This window comes from Bidens hawaiensis, unplaced genomic scaffold (genome assembly GCF_021521415.1).
Source record: "Bidens hawaiensis isolate Kalapana, Puna unplaced genomic scaffold, B.hawaiensis_p1.1 tig00055198_1, whole genome shotgun sequence".
In the NCBI taxonomy this organism is placed as follows: domain Eukaryota; kingdom Viridiplantae; phylum Streptophyta; class Magnoliopsida; order Asterales; family Asteraceae; genus Bidens; species Bidens hawaiensis.
The window spans coordinates 591-19,785 of record NW_027499975.1 but is presented as its reverse complement, the minus strand read 5'-3'; the positions used below and the strand labels follow the sequence as shown (position 1 = coordinate 19,785).

Below are 19,195 nucleotides of genomic sequence, written 5' to 3'. Positions count from 1 at the left end.
TCATAAACGTTCGTTTATGTTTATTTATGTTTGTTTGTGTTAATAGAAAATAATTAAATATTTTTTTGAGAAGTTATCTACTTAAAAAGTTTTGTATTTGTTAATTTATGTTTGTTTGTGTTCATTTATGTTCGTTTATCTTTGTTGAATTATGTTAGACAAACACAAGTGTTCAATTTTAAATAAACGAACAAAAACTTAAATATTCGTTCGATTAAGCATTCGTTTCCGTTTAAAGTTAAATGAACGAACACTAACATACCCTTGTTCATGTTCGTTCGAATTGTTTACATGCTTTTATTATTCACGTTGATGAATATATCTGTCTCAATTTCTAGGCTTCGTCGATTTTATATTTGTGTTCATTTGTGTTCGTGAACCGTTCGTGAACACATTCATTTCCTTAATAAACGAACACAAACTTAAAATCTCGTTCGGTAACTGTTCGTGAACCGTTCATGAAAAAATTATTTCATTAACGAACGAACATGAACAAGGTCTTGTTCGTGTTCGTTCGGTTCGTTTACAACCCTCCACTTTCTATAATTCCCTACCGATCACTCATCAATACCCTCTACTCAGACCCTATATTTATAGATCTAACCCTAACTTGGCGACCAAAAATTATCATACTAATACATTACAATTACCAAACTAAATCAATTTGACTGACTTGTCAACTTAGGTCTTCCCATATTCACCGACTAGTGAATACGTTGCGGAATTACCAACACCCAACATCGACCATATATGTCATTCGAGTTTGGTGTTCGATTGGAATTATGGGAGCGGTTGACCTCTTGGTGAGGGAAGTGATGGACGGGTAGCTGGTGTTCATCAAGTCACAAACCTTCTCAGTCGATAGCAATTGTCTCTAACCACCTCCACATGATGGGAGGGGCCTAGGGTCGGTTTGGGGGGGGGGGGGGGGGACGCGGGGTTATATACTTTTTTTTATTATTTTAATTATCTTTTGAGTAAATTACATATCCTTGGGTTTCAAACAATGAAAATGATCTCATATGCATCGCATCTGACAATTTTTAACAGTACGCATGACCATTTAAAGAACAAAAATAGTGGCATACATTAAACGCAAAGGATGCTTTAGCGTATTTATTAGAACTAAACAACGAAATATGCAATTTCCATTATACCTAAAGGATAAAAAAAAAAGTAATTTACTCCATTTTTTTTTCACAACGAAAATATTTCATTAACTCCAAACAATTATAATAAAGTGATAGGTAAATGGAAAACAAGCTGCTCTGCAACCCCCTTTTTATAGTAAAACCGATCCTACTAAAAATGAAACTTTGAGTCATGGGGGCCGAGAAATTACCATGCACAACTCACTGGACCCTCGTAAGAAAATTAACAGCTTACAGGGCCAAGAAACCAAATGTATCAAAAGCAAAGTGGAGAAACACGTATTGATTGTCCAAGCAAGTTTTCTCTTGTTTAGCAACTTTGTCTAATTCTGCTTTCAACGCAGCCTGACCCGCAACAAGAGGGGACAGTCCTGTAATGTCCACACAATGCAATTTTTGTTTTCAATCAATCTTCTTCATGAGTCATGACTTTTAATATCTTGTTCAGTCTCATCTATGTTTTTTTTTTCTTTATCGTCTGTTGATGACCCGGACATCTCAATCTCTCATCGCTTGCCTTAACGCTTGATGCTACCCAAAGGCACGCCTTGTTCACTCCATGTTAAATCATGACCAATAACACATCTCCTTTCCAAATCATGTAGTGCAACAATATATTTGTTTTATTGTGGCCAACAGTATATTCCATTGGGTTTAACAATGGACTATATGTAAGCCTACATAGCATCTACAATGATGCCACTAATAATGGTCCCCCACAGGGACCACTTCCTGTCACTATCATGAAGGTTTTCCAACTGTATTGTAGATCTGTTGGAGTGTAGCTTTGTTATGTCGACGCGATGCTACTTGCTAGGTCGTGTCAATGCAGTGTTGTTGGCTTTGTTGAGTTATTTGGGATGTTACCCCAACAAGTAGATTTCTGCATTACGCAAGGACATCCAAAAAGATACAAAAGAAAGGAAAACGCTTGTGGGAATGGTGTGGTAAACGGTTATTTATGTTTCGGTCTTTTAAGGCAATTGAGTTGGTATCATATGATACCAAGCTTGTCTAATAATCACAAAAGCTTCTAAAACTAGTCACATACCCAAATGCCCGTCGAGATGTTTCGGGTTTACCCATCAGGTTCGGGCTCGTTTGCAGTTGCCATTTATAGAGGTGGAAAGGGGTAAACAAATAGAGAATTCCTTTGAAAACTATACACCTCTAGAAAAATGAAGTCATAAATTAAAATGCTAAAATAGATTCAATTATAAGGGAATCACAAAGAAAAATAAGTTACAACTCCTTAATAACTTAACAAATGCCTGTAGAACAAACAGTTTCTAAAGAAACATTATTCCAAATTCCAATACTAAAAATTCATCAACTTATAGCAATAAAACAAAATATAAAAAATTACTTAAGTATGGCAAAACCGAACCAATTCGCATAACTTCACTTCTTTTTTGGTGCTGCAACCTCCGCTTTCTTGACCACGGTTCCATCAGTAGACAGGTTGAGCTCGTTCCACGCATCAATCCATGTCACCATCTCACCAGCAAGCTTCTCAAAATACGGGTCAACCGGTCCAAGCTTCTCCTTCACAAACTTAAGAGAGTTCAAGATAGCATTGCTGTGGGCTTGTGCATTCTTTAGGTAGAACCACAGATTGGAAAAATGGGATGATCTCTTCTTGCCAGTAGATACCCTTGTACTCTTTCTTCAAGTTAACAAATGGGTTGCTAGCTTTGCTGTGCCAAATGTATGGCAGCCCGGTTTTAACACCGAGCCCCAAATGGTCACATATCACCTTAGCACACCAACCGGCCCACATATCGTCGTAGGGCCGATTGGTTGACCGTCACCCATGAGCCCGAAGTACATGGCGGGCCCGATCAGTTCCCTCTGGAACCCGAGGTTCATCCCGCACATGGGGAACAAAGTTCCCTTTGGGATGGTCATAACAGCATCCACATACCTGCATTAAGTTTTAAAACGTGTTAATCGAGTTGGTGCGTTGTAAGCATGGGTTAAACGGGTTAGTCAAGCGACCGGTTTAACTAAACAGGTTAAACAGATCAAGCTAAACACGACCCGTTTAACTAAACAGGTCGACCCAAACCCAACCCGTTGACCCGAACACAACCCATTTAACAAAGCATCTACCCGAACAGATGCCATTTATATAAACATATTGACCAGAACCCGGCCCGTTTATATAAACATGTCAACCCGAACACAGCCCACAAGTCGATCCGGACCTGGCCCGTTTACATAAACAGGTCGACCCGACAGAGCCCATTCATATAAACACGCTGACCCGAACACGATCAGTTTATACTTTATATACACAGGTCCCCTTTTATTAAAAAGATCGACCCGGACACGACCCATTTTTAAACAGGTCGGATCGAACGGGAACCGTTTTATAAATGGGTCCCCGATTGTTAAACATGCAGACAAAAGACAACCCGTTTTTAAACAGGTCGACTCGAACGTGACCCGTTTATTTAAACAAAGGTCAACCTGCCACCCAAAAGTGATTATTTATTTATTAATCAATTAACGGTACGCATAGAATGTCATTAAATGGTATGATAATAACTGAAATGTTTGTTAACCGTTGACGGACCTGGAGTTACGTTCAAGCGGTTTGACTAGCTGAGTAGGTGCATCATAATCCGGGATGTTGTGCCAAAGCCCATGAGAGATGGCGGTGGTGACACCTTCCCTTAAGCTGAAGGGGTACCCTCGCACGAAATCTGTACGGATCATACAAAGTGTTGAAGAAGAAAGGCGTTGCGGGTGTCAGCAGATTATTAATATGCTGAGCCAACGCATTGATCTCGTGTCCTGATGGATCCTTGGCCACCTTCAATCCAGTTACAATTAATTAATTCAATTCCAATTATGCTTAAATTAACAAACTAATTTGTTACACCAAACTAGTCGTTTGGATTGAATTTTAGACCTTCATAGGTTTGGATATAGGTTATTTGGTTGGTTTGGATCAGTTTATTCGGATTTAAAATGTTTTTGCCGATAATTGAAATATGAACCGATCCTAATTCATACCGAATATCATTTTTCCTAGTTTTGCTTCATGTTTATAATCAGATGATTTGGTATTTGGCTCTATTGGGTTGGGTCAATAATAATAATAATAGGGCACTATCCGATACAAATAAAAGTAACATTCTAAGCATGCAAATACATTGATTAATTAAAGTTTTGAATTAAAATAATTATTTTATAAAAAATAGTATAGTGCAATTAATTACACTAGTTAAAAAGTACTGTAATTTTAATATAATTACTATAGTTATTGTATAATTTTCACAATAAAAGTAATCTGCATTTGATTCAAACCGTAATAATAATAATAATAATAATATTAATTAAAAAAGATAGTTATTCGGCTTAACCGAATTCAAAAATCTGTATATCCGATCAAAATCAAATTTGCAATTCAGTTACGGTTAATAATCAAACCGAATCCACCATTCGGGTGGGTTTTTTTTTCTTTTTGTTATAGATACGGTTCAATTTTCAGTTTTCTCGGTTTTTTTCACACCCAGAGACAGAGATCTCGACTTACGAAGCAGTCATCGTCGATGGTGAAGATATACTTCTTCGAAACAAGGAAACCGAAGCACCGGCAAGCAGAATCCTTGAACGAAATGCAGCTAGCTTTCGGACCCAAGATCCGGTTAATATCATTACGGTTATACAACTCGTAATCGAATCCCTCGGGTACTTTGATAGTTTTGGTGGGATCACCATCTTGCACAATGATCAAATGGTAAGGCTGGAAGAATGCCCTCCACTGCTCAAGAAAATCAAGGTTGCGAATAGTCGGAATGACAATGTCGAGGTCTTCGGCTAAAGGCGGTACGACGGTGGTGGCCGGAACAGACATAGCGGAGGGTTTGAGGGATTGAAGATGACAAGAGAGACGTGTTGTGTTGTGTTGTGATGGAAGTGTTACGGGTGTTGTGTTATATATAAGGTTCAAGTCACATGGGAAGAGGGTGTGACCACGTTATGAAGGGTGGTGAAAAGCTGTTTTGTTTATTTTATTTTATTTTATTTTTTGTGACAGCTGTGGAATAAAAATGAGAAAGCAGTTGAGATAAATAAATTATGAGTGATGTGAAGAATGTGCGTGCCTTCCCTGATGGCTTGTATCCGAAGCTGCGGGAACAGGCGGAGTCCTTCACCATCGGGAGGCATTTCCTGCGGGAACAGCTTGCGTACTGCGCGTAAGGACGTCACGTCTCTGAGCATGGTTGGTCCTGCGGATCCAGTTGGTTTCTGCGCAGACGTCCCTGTTCAAGGTGAGTCTTGCGGGCCCAACTGGGCTCTGCTGGGACCTACCTCTTCAAGTCCCCCCAGTCCAATGTTCTTCTCATGCGTGTTTAATAAAGTGAGGTGAACTTTTGGACTTAAGCAAAGGGTTTTGAAAAGGGTTTTTTAAGGTTTTCCATGGGGATTCTTCCCGCGGAAGTCCTTGTCACTTGCAGAAATTCCCGAGTTTCCTGCTTGGTCTTTGGGTATGATGCGGGTAGGTCTGTAACCTCCTCGCAAGTCAGGAGCGTTGAGTCCCACTTGTGTGGATTCTCCATGAGGTTTTGGTAGTTTTGAACATAGTGATCAATTATGTTAAAACCACCAATTCCATCCTGGAGCTTCAAACAACGTAGTTCTCGACGTTCCCGCTATGCGGGGATGTTATTTCCGTTTCCGCAAGCATTGCCCAGAAGATCCTTCTTGGTTTCAATTCCCAGCGGAGCGCTAGGTATGTGAAGGGTTTTGCCTTAACACTGTACCCGCGCTCGTCTTACGGTTACTTTACTTCCAAGGTATTCCTGGCGTCAATTTCCTGCGGGTGCTAGGTATGTGAAGGGTTTTGCCTTTACACTGTACCCGCACTCGTCTTATAGTTACTTGGTTGCCGAGGTATACTTGGCTTCAATTCCCTGCGGGTGCTAGGTATGTGAAGGGTTTTGCCTTAACACTGTACCTGCATCCGTCTTACGGTTACTTGTTTGCCAAGGTTTACTTGGCTTCAATTCCCTGCGGGTGCTCGGTATGTGAAGGGTTTTGCCTTTACACTGTACCCGCATCCGTCTTACGGTTACTTGTTTGCCAAGGTTTACTTGGCTTCAATTCCCTGCGGGTGCTAGGTATGTGAAGGGTTTTGCCTTTACACTGTACCCGCATCCGTCTTACGGTTACTTGTTTGCCAAGGTTTACTTGGCTTCAATTCCGTGCGGGTGCTAGTGTGACACCCGGTAATTTCCCAATCCTATAAACAAAGTAATCAACCTAATAATTAGGTGATTGTGAATATTATGCGCGCTATATTAGAATCAGCGCGGGCAATTGTTATGTTCGCCCTGCGCGAGCGCGCTATATTAGAATCAGCGCGGGCAATTGTTATGTTCGCCCTGCGCGAGCGCGCTATGTTAGAGTCAGCGCGGGCACGTTATGTGCGCCCTGCGCGAGCGCACGATGTAAAAACCAGCGTGGGCATATGTTATATGCGCCATGCGCGAATGTTTTGGCTTTATGTTTTCATGTAACTTAATGTTGTCTATTGGGTTGACCGTCTCGCATGATGCTAAGGCGGGTGCATCCTAAATCGTTTATGCGCGTGCGGAAGGGAACTAACCTCCCCGCATGGCGGGAACATTGAGAGCTAGTTTGTCTGAAGCTCCAAGATGGAATTGACTTCAACATGACTGATCACTATGTTGAAATACCAAGACCACCTGGAGAATCTACAAATGAAACTCAATGTCCCTAACTGCGAGAAGGTTACGTACCTACCCGCATGCGAAGAAATGTCCTTCACGCAGAAAGCTATGCGCACAAAGTGATACGCGCAGAACACTTAGTCTATTCTCCAAATGTAAGGAGATTACTCCCGCCCAAAAGGAAACAGTAGCGTGTTTCAGAGATTTTCCACTTTTTACTGTACACTGACAAAAGTACCTGAAAAAGCACACTGTAACATGAAAAGTCAACTGTCAGCCACCCTACTCCCACCAACCACAGACCTGCATGTCCTGACCAAATCAAATCAAAATCTTTTATCCACTACTCCACTTTTAAATAAATAATAATAATTTCCATACTTTATCATCATTACACCTAGATATGAAAAGATTACAATCCCCTAAAGCAAGGGATTGTGTTCCCTTGAGTTTGCCTATAAATATGTAACCCAAATTATCACCCAAACACACTTCAAACTCCTCTCTTAAGAACTGCAAACTTGCACTAATCATCTCCCAAGCATCCGTTGTTTTCATTTCCGATCCTGTTACTAGGTAAGCCGAGATTATAACCTTGAGATCTACTTTCCAACCCTTATATTCTCCTATTTCTTGATCTTAATATATATACTTCTTGTTATTTAATCGTATTCTAGACCTTCAATTCAAAGGCCAACACCAAGAAAACCCGAATCTCGATTAATCCCTTAACAAGAACCACAGGTGAGTCTCACAGCCCCTATTTTCACTATTTTCACTGTTTTTAAACTGTTTTCGGGGCGAGGGACACGTGCTTAAATTATGATTTATCATGGTATACTTACAAGTTATGTAAACGATTGTGTTTAAATTATGTTTCATGATGAGCAATGCAAACGGTTATCTATGGTTTACGATGTATGTGCGCCAGAACTCGAGTAAGTGATCACTTTACCATTGGAACTCTAAGGGTAAGGACTGCTGGTTTGATCCACCCACTCGTAGGGGTCGCACCTTTTTGCATGGACGAGTGCCTAGAATGGGGCAGTACTATGGGATTGAGCCCGCTCGTAGGGGTCGCGCCTCTTTGCATGGACGAGCGCCTTGTTTTCCGGCACAACGTCCGCGCGTAACCCGCGGGACGGTATTACAGTATTATTCGCTCGTAGTGGCAGCGCCACTTTGCATGGACGAGCACGGCTTTTCAGAAATGTCCACGCGCAACCCGCGGGACGGTATTACACTATTTTTAGCTCGTAGTGGCAGCGCCACTTTGCATAGACGAGTACGTCTTCCAGAAACGTTCGCGCGTAACCCGCGGAACGGTCTTAACAGAAACATGTTGTCAGATCTATGTTTTCATACGGATTATCAAGCATATGTTTAGTCATGAAATTAGAAATGTGTTTTAATATGATTTTCGCCAAGACTATGACGCGATACGATTTATCAAGTTACTAAAACTTGTGAACTCACTCAGTTTATACTGATTCAAACATTTTACGTGTCTTTCAGGAGATAACTAGGTAGCGCATGGAGTCACACTTAGAGCACCTCACGCCGAACATCTAAGACTAGCTTTTTGGAAGATTTTAGTTCTATCCCTTCGATGCGCGTGGTTGTTTCCGCCGCGCAAGGGGATATGGCGTGGAAATCTTCAACAGTTTTTATACTTGGATGTTTGTATGTAAATTTTAACAATGTAATGTATTTGTATTAAACATTTCATGCGCAATGAAAATCTTATCTTGAATGTTTGCAATGGCCCGTGCTTAAGTATCAATCCCCACTCGCGCGCGCCCGGCTGTTTCCGCCGTTTAGGGCCGGGTGTGACAGATTGGTATCAGAGCACTGGTTACAGCGAACTAGGAAAAGAAGTTTTAACCTAGACTATAACCGTTGGGGAATCGCATGAAATATTTTTCAAAGAATATTTTCAAAAGAAACTATACACACACTTAGGAACACGGGTCACACAGTGTCTAGTGAATAAAGATAAGAACATTATGTGCTCAGAGTACATGCGCTAAGTTTGATATATTTTCATTCTCTTTTAAAGCGAGAATGCCTCCAACTAAAGCCAAGGGAATTACCATGACACCCGAGGAACTCGCGGAAATAATCGCGCAGACGATCGCGACACATGAGGCCAGCAAGGCTGAATCAAGTCAGGGTCGTCAGAACGAGACCCCAGAACCCGAATCAGGAGCCTTGGACAAAGGGTGCTCCTATAAGACATTTATGGCCTGTAGGCCTTGGCCATTCAAGGGTACCGAAGGGGCCATTGGGCTCTACAACTGGATTGACAAGATGGAGACAGTTCTCTCCATTAGCGGTTGTAGTGAGAACCAGAAGGTCCTTTACGCGACCTGCATGTTCCAAGAAGCAGCTTCGTCTTGGTGGAAGCTTCAAGTGAAGACTTTGGGGCGAGAAGTTGCTCTTCACAAGACCTGGGAAGAACTGAAGGAAATGATGATGAGAAAGTTATGCTCTCGCGCAGAAATCCAGAGTCTGCAGCAGGAATTCTGGAACCACACCATGGTAGGAACGGATATCGACGCCTACAACAACCGGTTCAACGAGCTTTGCCAGTTGGTGCCAGACATGGCAAACACGGAGGAAAAGAAGATCGAGAGGTATATCTTTGGGTTACCTCCTGTTGTTAGGGTTCCGCTCAACGCCGCAGCGCCTCCAACCTTTGATGAGGCGGTAGCGCGGGCCATCACCCTTACAAGGGATACGGTCCGTGCGGGTATGTTGACTACGCGCGGAAACGAGCAGCGAACCTCTGACTCCAAGAGGAAATGGAAATCTCACCACCGAGGGTCCGACTCCAAGCAGCCACCGTTCAAGAAGCAGGAGAGCGCAAAGGTTTACGCGATCCAAGCCGCGGAGCCATCAAGGAAAGGATACAGCGGGCCTCGCCCATGGTGCAACAAATGCAAGTATCACCACGAGGGTGAATGCGCAAGAATCGAATGCGCCAAATGTGGCAGACCAGGGCACAAGGCGATGAATTGCCGTATCAGAGAAGCTGGAGCGAGCGACAACTGCTACGCATGCGGGAAGCCAGGGCATTTTAGTCGGGATTGCCCGCAAAAGGGAAATCAAGCTCGCGGGAGAGCTTTTGTGATCGGCGCAGGCGAAGCTAAAGAAGAGCCGAATGTGGTAACCGGTACGTTTTTGCTTAACGGCCATTTTGCATCTGTTTTATTTGATACTGGCGCTGACCTAAGTTTTATATCCGCTGAGTTTAAAGACTCCCTAGGCTTAGCAACCAGTAGGCTAGACACGCCTTATACTATAGAACTAGCCAATGGTAGGCAGTTATGCGCGAACGAAAAAAAAAACTGAACAATGTGTAATAGTCATGGGAGGTCACGGGTTCAATATTAACTTGTTGCCAATAGACTTGGGAAGTTTTGACATTGTGGTAGGTATGGATTGGTTAGTCGAGAACCACGCAGAGGTTATTTGCCATGAGAAGCTGGTTCGGATCCCACTGTTGAACGGGGAAACCTTGGTAATTCAAGGGGAAAGAAGGGGAGTTGCGACAAAACTGATTTCGTGCCTAAAGGCGCGCAAGTGCCTAAGGAAAGGGTGCTACGACTTCCTGGCGCATGTAGTAGAGAAGAAAGAAGATGAGCGAAGAATTGAAGACTTACCAGTAGTGCGCGAATTTCCAGAAGTTTTTCCTGAAGATTTGCCCGGATTACCGCCGCCGCGACAAGTCGAATTTCGTATTGATTTAGTCCCAGGAGCTGCGCCCGTAGCTCGAGCGCCTTATCGATTAGCTCCATCCGAGATGCAAGAGCTATCCAATCAGTTACAGGAACTATTGGATAAGGGTTTCATACGCCCAAGCTTTTCACCTTGGGGAGCTCCAGTACTGTTTGTTAAGAAGAAGGATGGTTCCTTCCGGATGTGTATTGACTACAGGGAGCTGAACAAGCTGACAGTCAAGAATCGGTACCCCTTACCGAGGATTGACGACTTATTTGACCAGTTACAGGGATCCAGTTATTATTCGAAGATAGATCTACGGTCAGGATACCACCAACTTAGGGTCCATGAGGAAGATGTGCCGAAAACAGCCTTCCGAACTAGATACGGCCATCATGAGTTCTTAGTGATGCCTTTCGGGCTAACTAATGCGCCGGCTGTATTCATGGATCTGATGAACCGTGTGTGCAAACCATACTTGGATAAATTTGTAATTGTATTTATAGATGATATTCTGATTTACTCCCGGACCAAGGCCGAGCATGAGCAACACCTGAGATTGATTTTGGAATTGTTAAGGAAAGAAAAGTTGTATGCGAAGTTTTCCAAGTGCGAGTTTTGGCTTAGAGAAGTTCACTTTCTCGGTCACGTTGTAAACGAGAAAGGAATACACGTTGATCCTTCCAAAGTCAAGGCCATCGAAAACTGGGAAGCGCCAAAAACCCTAACTGAGGTGAGGCAATTCCTAGGACTAGCTGGCTACTATCGACGCTTCATTGAGAACTTCTCCAAGATAGCTCTACCCCTGACCGCGCTAACTCAGAAAGACAAGAAGTTTGTTTGGGGCGAAAATCAGGAAGCAGCATTTCAGATGTTAAAGCGCTGTATTGGTGGCCCAATCTTAAGGGCGCCATCGCGACGTATGTCAGTAAGTGCCTGACGTGTTCGAAGGTGAAGGCTGAATACCAGAAACCATCAGGGTTGCTTCAACAGCCAGAAATTCCTATGTGGAAGTGGGAACAAATCTCTATGGACTTCATTACCAAACTGCCAAGGACATCTGGGGGTTACGACACGATCTGGGTGATTGTAGATCGGCTAACTAAGTCAGCGCACTTCCTGCCGATCAAGGAAACCGATAAGATGGAAAAGTTAGCCCGATTGTATATTCGAGAAGTAGTTTCAAAACATGGAGTCCCGGTGTCCATCATTTCTGATAGAGATAGTCGGTTCACCTCAAGATTTTGGAGATCGTTACAAGGGGCTTTAGGTACTCGTCTTGACATGAGTACGGCATATCATCCCCAAACGGATGGGCAAAGCGAGCGAACAATCCAGACATTGGAAGATATGCTGCGCGCATGCGCAATCGATTTCGGAGGTAGCTGGGATACTCATCTCCCATTGGTTGAATTTTCTTACAACAACAGTTATCACACAAGCCTCAAGGCTGCGCCGTTTGAAGCTTTGTATGGGCGCAAGTGTAGATCCCCACTGTGCTGGGCTGAAGTGGGTGACAAGCAAATGACTGGTCCAGAATTGATCCAAGAAACAACAGACAAGATTTTTCAGATACGGGATCGCCTTAAGACAGCGCGCGACAGACAGAAGAGCTATGCAGATGTGCGAAGGAAACCGTTGGAGTTTCAAGTAGGGGATAAAGTACTTTTGAAAGTCTCTCCATGGAAAGGAGTCCCCCGTTTCGGCAAGCGAGGAAAGTTAAATCCGCGCTACATTGGACCATTTGAGATCCTGGAAAGGATCGGTCCAGTTGCTTATAAACTCCGTTTACCCGCCGAACTCAGTGGAGTTCATGATACGTTCCATGTATCCAACCTCAAAAAGTGCTTATCTGACGAAACGTTGATTTTGCCGTTGGAAGAGATTCACATCGACAAACAACTGCACTTCGTAGAAGAATCTATAGCAGTAACCGATTGGAAAGAACAAAAGTTACGCAGAAGCAGAATCAAGTTAGTAAAGGTTCAATGGAACTCAAGGCGTGGGCCTGAATTCACTTGGGAAAGAGAAGATCAAATGCGCATGAAATACCCACACCTCTTTCAGAGCATGGCTTCTGCCAGCAACGTCTCCTAAATTTCGGGACGAAATTCTCTTAACAGGGGGAAAATGTGACACCCGGTAATTTCCCAATCCTATAAACTAAGTAATCAACCTAATAATTAGGTGATTGTGAATATTATGCGCGCTATATTAGAATCAGCGCGGGCAATTGTTATGTTCGCCCTGCGCGAGCGCGCTATATTAGAATCAGCGCGGGCAATTGTTATGTTCGCCCTGCGCGAGCGCGCTATGTTAGAGTCAGCGCGGGCACGTTATGTGCGCCCTGCGCGAGCGCGCGATGTAAAAACCAGCGTGGGCATATGTTATATGCGCCATGCGCGAATGTTTTGGCTTTATGTTTTCATGTAACTTAATGTTGTCTATTGGGTTGACCGTCTCGCATGATGCTAAGGCGGGTGCATCCTAAATCGTTTATGCGCGTGCGGAAGGGAACTAACCTCCCCGCATGGCGGGAACATTGAGAGCTAGTTTGTCTGAAGCTCCAAGATGGAATTGACTTCAACATGACTGATCACTATGTTGAAATACCAAGACCACCTGGAGAATCTACAAATGAAACTCAATGTCCCTAACTGCGAGAAGGTTACGTACCTACCCGCATGCGAAGAAATGTCCTTCACGCAGAAAGCTATGCGCACAAAGTGATACGCGCAGAACACTTAGTCTATTCTCCAAATGTAAGGAGATTACTCCCGCCCAAAAGGAAACAGTAGCGTGTTTCAGAGATTTTCCACTTTTTACTGTACACTGACAAAAGTACCTGAAAAAGCACACTGTAACATGAAAAGTCAACTGTCAGCCACCCTACTCCCACCAACCACAGACCTGCATGTCCTGACCAAATCAAATCAAAATCTTTTATCCACTACTCCACTTTTAAATAAATAATAATAATTTCCATACTTTATCATCATTACACCTAGATATGAAAAGATTACAATCCCCTAAAGCAAGGGATTGTGTTCCCTTGAGTTTGCCTATAAATATGTAACCCAAATTATCACCCAAACACACTTCAAACTCCTCTCTTAAGAACTGCAAACTTGCACTAATCATCTCCCAAGCATCCGTTGTTTTCATTTCCGATCCTGTTACTAGGTAAGCCGAGATTATAACCTTGAGATCTACTTTCCAACCCTTGTATTCTCCTATTTCTTGATCTTAATATATATACTTCTTGTTATTTAATCGTATTCTAGACCTTCAATTCAAAGGCCAACACCAAGAAAACCCGAATCTCGATTAATCCCTTAACAAGAACCACAGGTGAGTCTCACAGCCCCTATTTTCACTATTTTCACTGTTTTTAAACTGTTTTCGGGGCGAGGGACACGTGCTTAAATTACGATTTATCATGGTATACTTACAAGTTATGTAAACGATTGTGTTTAAATTATGTTTCATGATGAGCAATGCAAACGGTTATCTATGGTTTACGATGTATGTGCGCCAAAACTCGAGTAAGTGATCACTTTACCATTGGAACTCTAAGGGTAAGGACTGCTGGTTTGATCCACCCACTCGTAGGGGTCGCACCTCTTTGCATGGACGAGTGCCTAGAATGGGGCAGTACTATGGGATTGAGCCCGCTCGTAGGGGTCGCGCCTCTTTGCATGGACGAGCGCGTTGTTTTCCGGCACAACGTCCGCGCGTAACCCGCGGGACGGTATTACAGTATTATTCGCTCGTAGTGGCAGCGCCACTTTGCATGGACGAGCACGGCTTTTCAGAAATGTCCACGCGCAACCCGCGGGACGGTATTACACTATTTTTAGCTCGTAGTGGCAGCGCCACTTTGCATAGACGAGTACGTCTTCCAGAAACGTTCGCGCGTAACCCGCGGAACGGTCTTAACAGAAACATGTTGTCAGATCTATGTTTTCATACGGATTATCAAGCATATGTTTAGTCATGAAATTAGAAATGTGTTTTAATATGATTTTCGCCAAGACTATGACGCGATACGATTTATCAAGTTACTAAAACTTGTGAACTCACTCAGTTTATACTGATTCAAACATTTTACGTGTCTTTCAGGAGATAACTAGGTAGCGAATGGAGTCACACTTAGAGCACCTCACGCCGAACATCTAAGACTAGCTTTTTGGAAGATTTTAGTTCTATCCCTTCGATGCGCGTGGTTGTTTCCGCCGCGCAAGGGGATATGGCGTGGAAATCTTCAACAGTTTTTATACTTGGATGTTTGTATGTAAATTTTAACAATGTAATGTATTTGTATTAAACATTTCATGCGCAATGAAAATCTTATCTTGAATGTTTGCAATGGCCCGTGCTTAAGTATCAATCCCCACTCGCGCGCGCTCGGCTGTTTCCGCCGTTCAGGGCCGGGTGTGACAGCTAGGTATGTGAAGGGTTTTGCCTTAACACTGTACCCGCATCCGTCTTACGGTTACTTGTTTGCCAAGGTAAGGGGTATTTTCCCGCTTACTTTTGAGTCTTTGAATTTTGAAATTTGAAAGGTTGGTGAAAGGATAAGAACAGTCCAAACCTCTGAAACGTCGTGCGACGGTTTCTTCTGACTGTGTCAGGACGTGCAGGAAGTTATGGTGACGTGACAGTACATGGTCATTCCAGACGCTTTTTCAGGCGCGTGGGCGCGATTTTTCGGGCGCGTGGCCGCGAAATTAATGGTACGCGTCCTGTCAACAGCTGTTGCCAGCTTGCTTTTTGCCACATGTCATAGTTTCATTGCACCTTTGATTTCTCTCTCTTCCGCATTAAATGCATCGCATTAATTGCGATTAGTATATAAAGGGGGAGAGGGTTATTTGTAATCACACTTTCACTCTTCTCTTCATCTTTTAAGCGATTTCCGGCGAATACTCCCCTTTTCAGGCAAGCATTCTCTCGAAATCGCTTTCTTCTTTCCTTCTCAAGATGTCGTCTCGTGATGTTGAATCCACAGCCGATGACAAGAGTACTGCTGGCGAGTGCCAGTGTGCTCTGCCTGGCGATCTGTACCGGTATGTTGTCAGGAAGTTCATGCTCGAGTCTCTCGAGCCTGAGTTTCCTGAACCCCATCAGACCGTGTACGATGCCCCCAGAGGCAAGATCGGGGTTTATGCAGCATTCTTTGTCTATGGGAATCTTAGGTTCCCATTGACAAAGTTTGTTTACCGTGTCCTTGAGAGGCACGGCGTTCATTTGACCGAGTTGCACCCCATGGCGATCGCCAAGATTCGCCACTTCGAGTGGGTGTGCCGGATTTTGGGCATTGAGCCCTATGTTGACCGCCTGATGACCTTCTACACTTGGAGGTGCATCCAGGGGTGGTACACGTTGATAACCCGGGTTAAGGGTTTGAAGATTTGCGCGACCGAGCACAGTCTTCGCGCGTGGAAGCGGGAGTTCTTCTTCATCTCCGCTCGCGCCATCCCCCTTGCCATGAAGTTCAAAAATGGGCAAGCTCTTCCCAGCCTTCACGCCTCCAACTACGAGGAGGCGGAATGGTTTTCGAGGATTTCCCGGGTCCAATCTCCGGTTTACCGGTTTGCGGAGTCCGGGATGGTGATGTTGGGGATGAGCCGGGTGTGGAAGGCGGCGGATGCGCAAAAGGTCCCAATCGTCCTCGAATACGGTTCGAACTCTGTTCCTTACGGTATGCTTTGTTTCCTTTTGTTGATTTTGAATTTCTTATAACTTTTTTCCTGTTTATTTCAGAGGGGAACGACCTGCAGTCGCTCCTTAACCCGCGGGAGGCTGATGGTCCCGCTCGGATGGGTACTCGCGCTCTGGACGAGAACGAGTTGCCCATCCTAGAACAAACGGCGGATCGGTTCGTGGAGGTCTATCCGCAAGGCCATGAGATCCTGAGCGCCAGGCGGCCAAGTAAGGCGCTCTTCAACCCTCGACCCCACAATGTTGAAACCTCTGCTGGAATTCCTTTAATCGTATGCTCTGATGAGGAATCCGCAGATGGTCCTCCGTTGGTGCGGAAGAAGAAGGCTGCCGGCGGGAAGGGGAAGGAGAAGGCCTCCACTGCCGATCCAGCGCCTCGGTCTGATTCGGAGACCGAGAGCGAAGAGGTGGCGGGGAATCCCGGTGGTGATAAGACCACTGCTCCGGAGGTTGCGACTGTCACCTCCGGAGAGCCCAAGAAGACGACGGTGACCGGCGCAAAGAGGCCGGCTCCATCGGGTTCGTCCCCGCCTCTCCGTACCTTCAGGCTCAAGAAAACCCGTAAGTACAAATTTCTTGTCTTTTAACTTCATAGCTTAATATCATTAACACTTTTCTTCTTTACGCAGGCGTGGATGTTGACGCATTCCAGGGTGGAGCGCAGATGAGTACCTCTCCGCCAATGACGGTAGGCTTGGTCAGCCTACCTGAGGCATCGACCAAGCCCCCTGCGCCTGCTTCCGCTGGTTCAGTTGCTCACTCATTTGAGCCGACTGTTCGAGCCGAGATGACGTCACCGCCGGCTGTGAGTGCGATTTTTACAGCATCCTTCACCGAGCCGGCGGTTACTATTGCTGCGGATTCCGCGGCGGCGACCGCGTCGGCTGCTACCATGCCCCCGCCATCGGCAACGACGGCCGGTCCATCAGGTACGCATGGGGCTTCTCGCCAATCTTTGCCACCTTCCCATCTGCCTGACCTCTTGGATGGATTTCCTTTGGGTTCAGGTGATGGGTTTGGCGGCTATCGGCCTGTTATTGACCCTACAGGTGCGTAGGGTTCCTTTGGCCCTTTTTTATATATATTTTTTATCATCTTTTCCTAACTGCTTTTTGTTTTTTGCAGTGTCGGATTCCAATGAAGTGTATGTTCCACGATGGAACATTCGCCGAGGAACAACCCTTCGTACCCCTGTGGAGTGCGTGGAATGGGCTCGTCACGCTGCTCCTAGTGGTGCGTTGGGGGAAGCCATGGCTAGCTACCAGGAGGGTAGGCTTAGCAATGAGCTTCGGGTTCTCCTGGCCCGGATGCAGCCGCGCGTCGAGCTGCTTTGTCGTGAAAACGACAAGTTAAAAGCAGCTCGCGCTAAAGAAGTAGCTCAGGCGCGGGCTGTCCGGGAGGAGAACCAAAAACTTACCGCAGTGGCTGCGGAGAAGGAGAAGGCCTTCAAGGCCCTCGAGGTTGAAGTTCAGGCTCTGGATGAAAGCAGCGCGAACAAGATCTTCGCTAATGTTACCCAGACTTAGCTTCTTCGAGTTGAAGCGAGTGATGAAGTCCAGCAAAGATTCATCTTTCTCTCGAATGCATTTGAGGATTGTCCATTGCTCTTCGGTATACTTTCTTTGCTGGCTGAAGTGTTGGCTAAACTTCTGTTGGAAGTCTGCCCAGTCGTAGATGTGGTTGACCGGTAGACGATCAAACCACGCTCTAGCAGCCCCCACAAGCGTCATTTGGAACATGTAACACCACGTAGGTTCCGTCCAACTACTGACGGTTGCCCCCGCTATGAATCTGTTCAAATGATCGTCTGGATCAGATATACCATCATAAGTGCCGATGTTGGACATCTGTTTGGCACTTTTTGGGGCGATTGCTTCCGCAATGTCCCTTGCAAATTTGGACGTTCCCGCATTTGCAACGTTTGGTCTGAATGTTTTGGAGAAGTCTCGTGGACTTCCTCCTGTGCTTTTTGGTTTGAAGGCTTGTCCAAAATGCCTTCTCGGTTGGAAGTCCGTTTTCTTACGCTTCCCTTTTGCCCTATGGCGAGGGTTCGCGTCGGAGTCGGATTCCTCCGAGTCATCGTCCAAGTATTCGAATTCGTCGGCCTGTTGGACGGAACGCAAGCGTTCGTCCAACTCAGCTTGGAATTCCTTTTGTCGCGCCTCCGCCCATGCCTTAACTTCATCGAGAGTTTGGCGGGGGAGTCTTCGTTTCTCAAACTGGGTATCGGTGAATCCCAGTGAGCGATTATTTACTGCACTTGCCCCAGCTTGGGTAACTGGGGTAGTGTTCGTAAAATTTACTTCACTTGCCCCGGTTTGGGTAACCGGGGTAGTGTTTGTAAATACTGTGTTGCCGGTATTCCCCCCAGTAGCTGGGGTTGTGGTTACCGGAATTTCTTTAACCATCTTTGTAGAAGTTTGAAAAAACTGGAGAAAAATGTAGTTATAGCTTTATGCACGGATAGCGCCAATGAAGAAACACTAACCGGACCCTGGGCAGATTACGGGTAACCTGGGGGTTAGATAGATGTTTCCCACGAGGGGTTAGGCCCTGAGAAGATGGTTCTTCTGATAACCTGCAAAACAGACACCGTGAGCTTGTCACTGAGAAGGGGGGGTTCCTCCTTGTGACCACCCTCCGGCGTGAGAATCAGACTAGATTGCTCTTTAAATATAAATGTATATTAAGAGATTGCTAGAGCAGATATCAGGTATAATATGATGATAAAAGATAAGATATGTTCAGATGAGATGATCATACCATTTGTGGTATTTATAGCCGAAGGTGGGTTTCCAAGGAGGTGTGGCCGGCTGCAACAGTGTTCCTGTTCCACCAACAGTGGCCTACGCACGTGCCCTGCGGGTAGTTGGTGGGTAGGCAGCGGCTGAT

The 19,195-nt window shown here is 44.9% G+C and overlaps 1 pseudogene across 1 annotated transcript; it reads right to left on the bottom strand.

Annotated features, from left to right (window-relative positions):
- Positions 1 to 2,426: 2,426 nt before the first annotated feature.
- Positions 2,427 to 5,235, bottom strand: LOC143601003 (UDP-arabinopyranose mutase 1-like; annotated as a pseudogene). The gene is made up of 3 exons (XR_013147578.1): positions 4,696 to 5,235; positions 3,730 to 3,969; positions 2,427 to 3,075 (listed from the first exon to the last, which is right to left on the bottom strand). The product of XR_013147578.1 is annotated as a UDP-arabinopyranose mutase 1-like (transcript).
- Between the last annotated feature and the right edge of the window lie 13,960 nt (positions 5,236 to 19,195).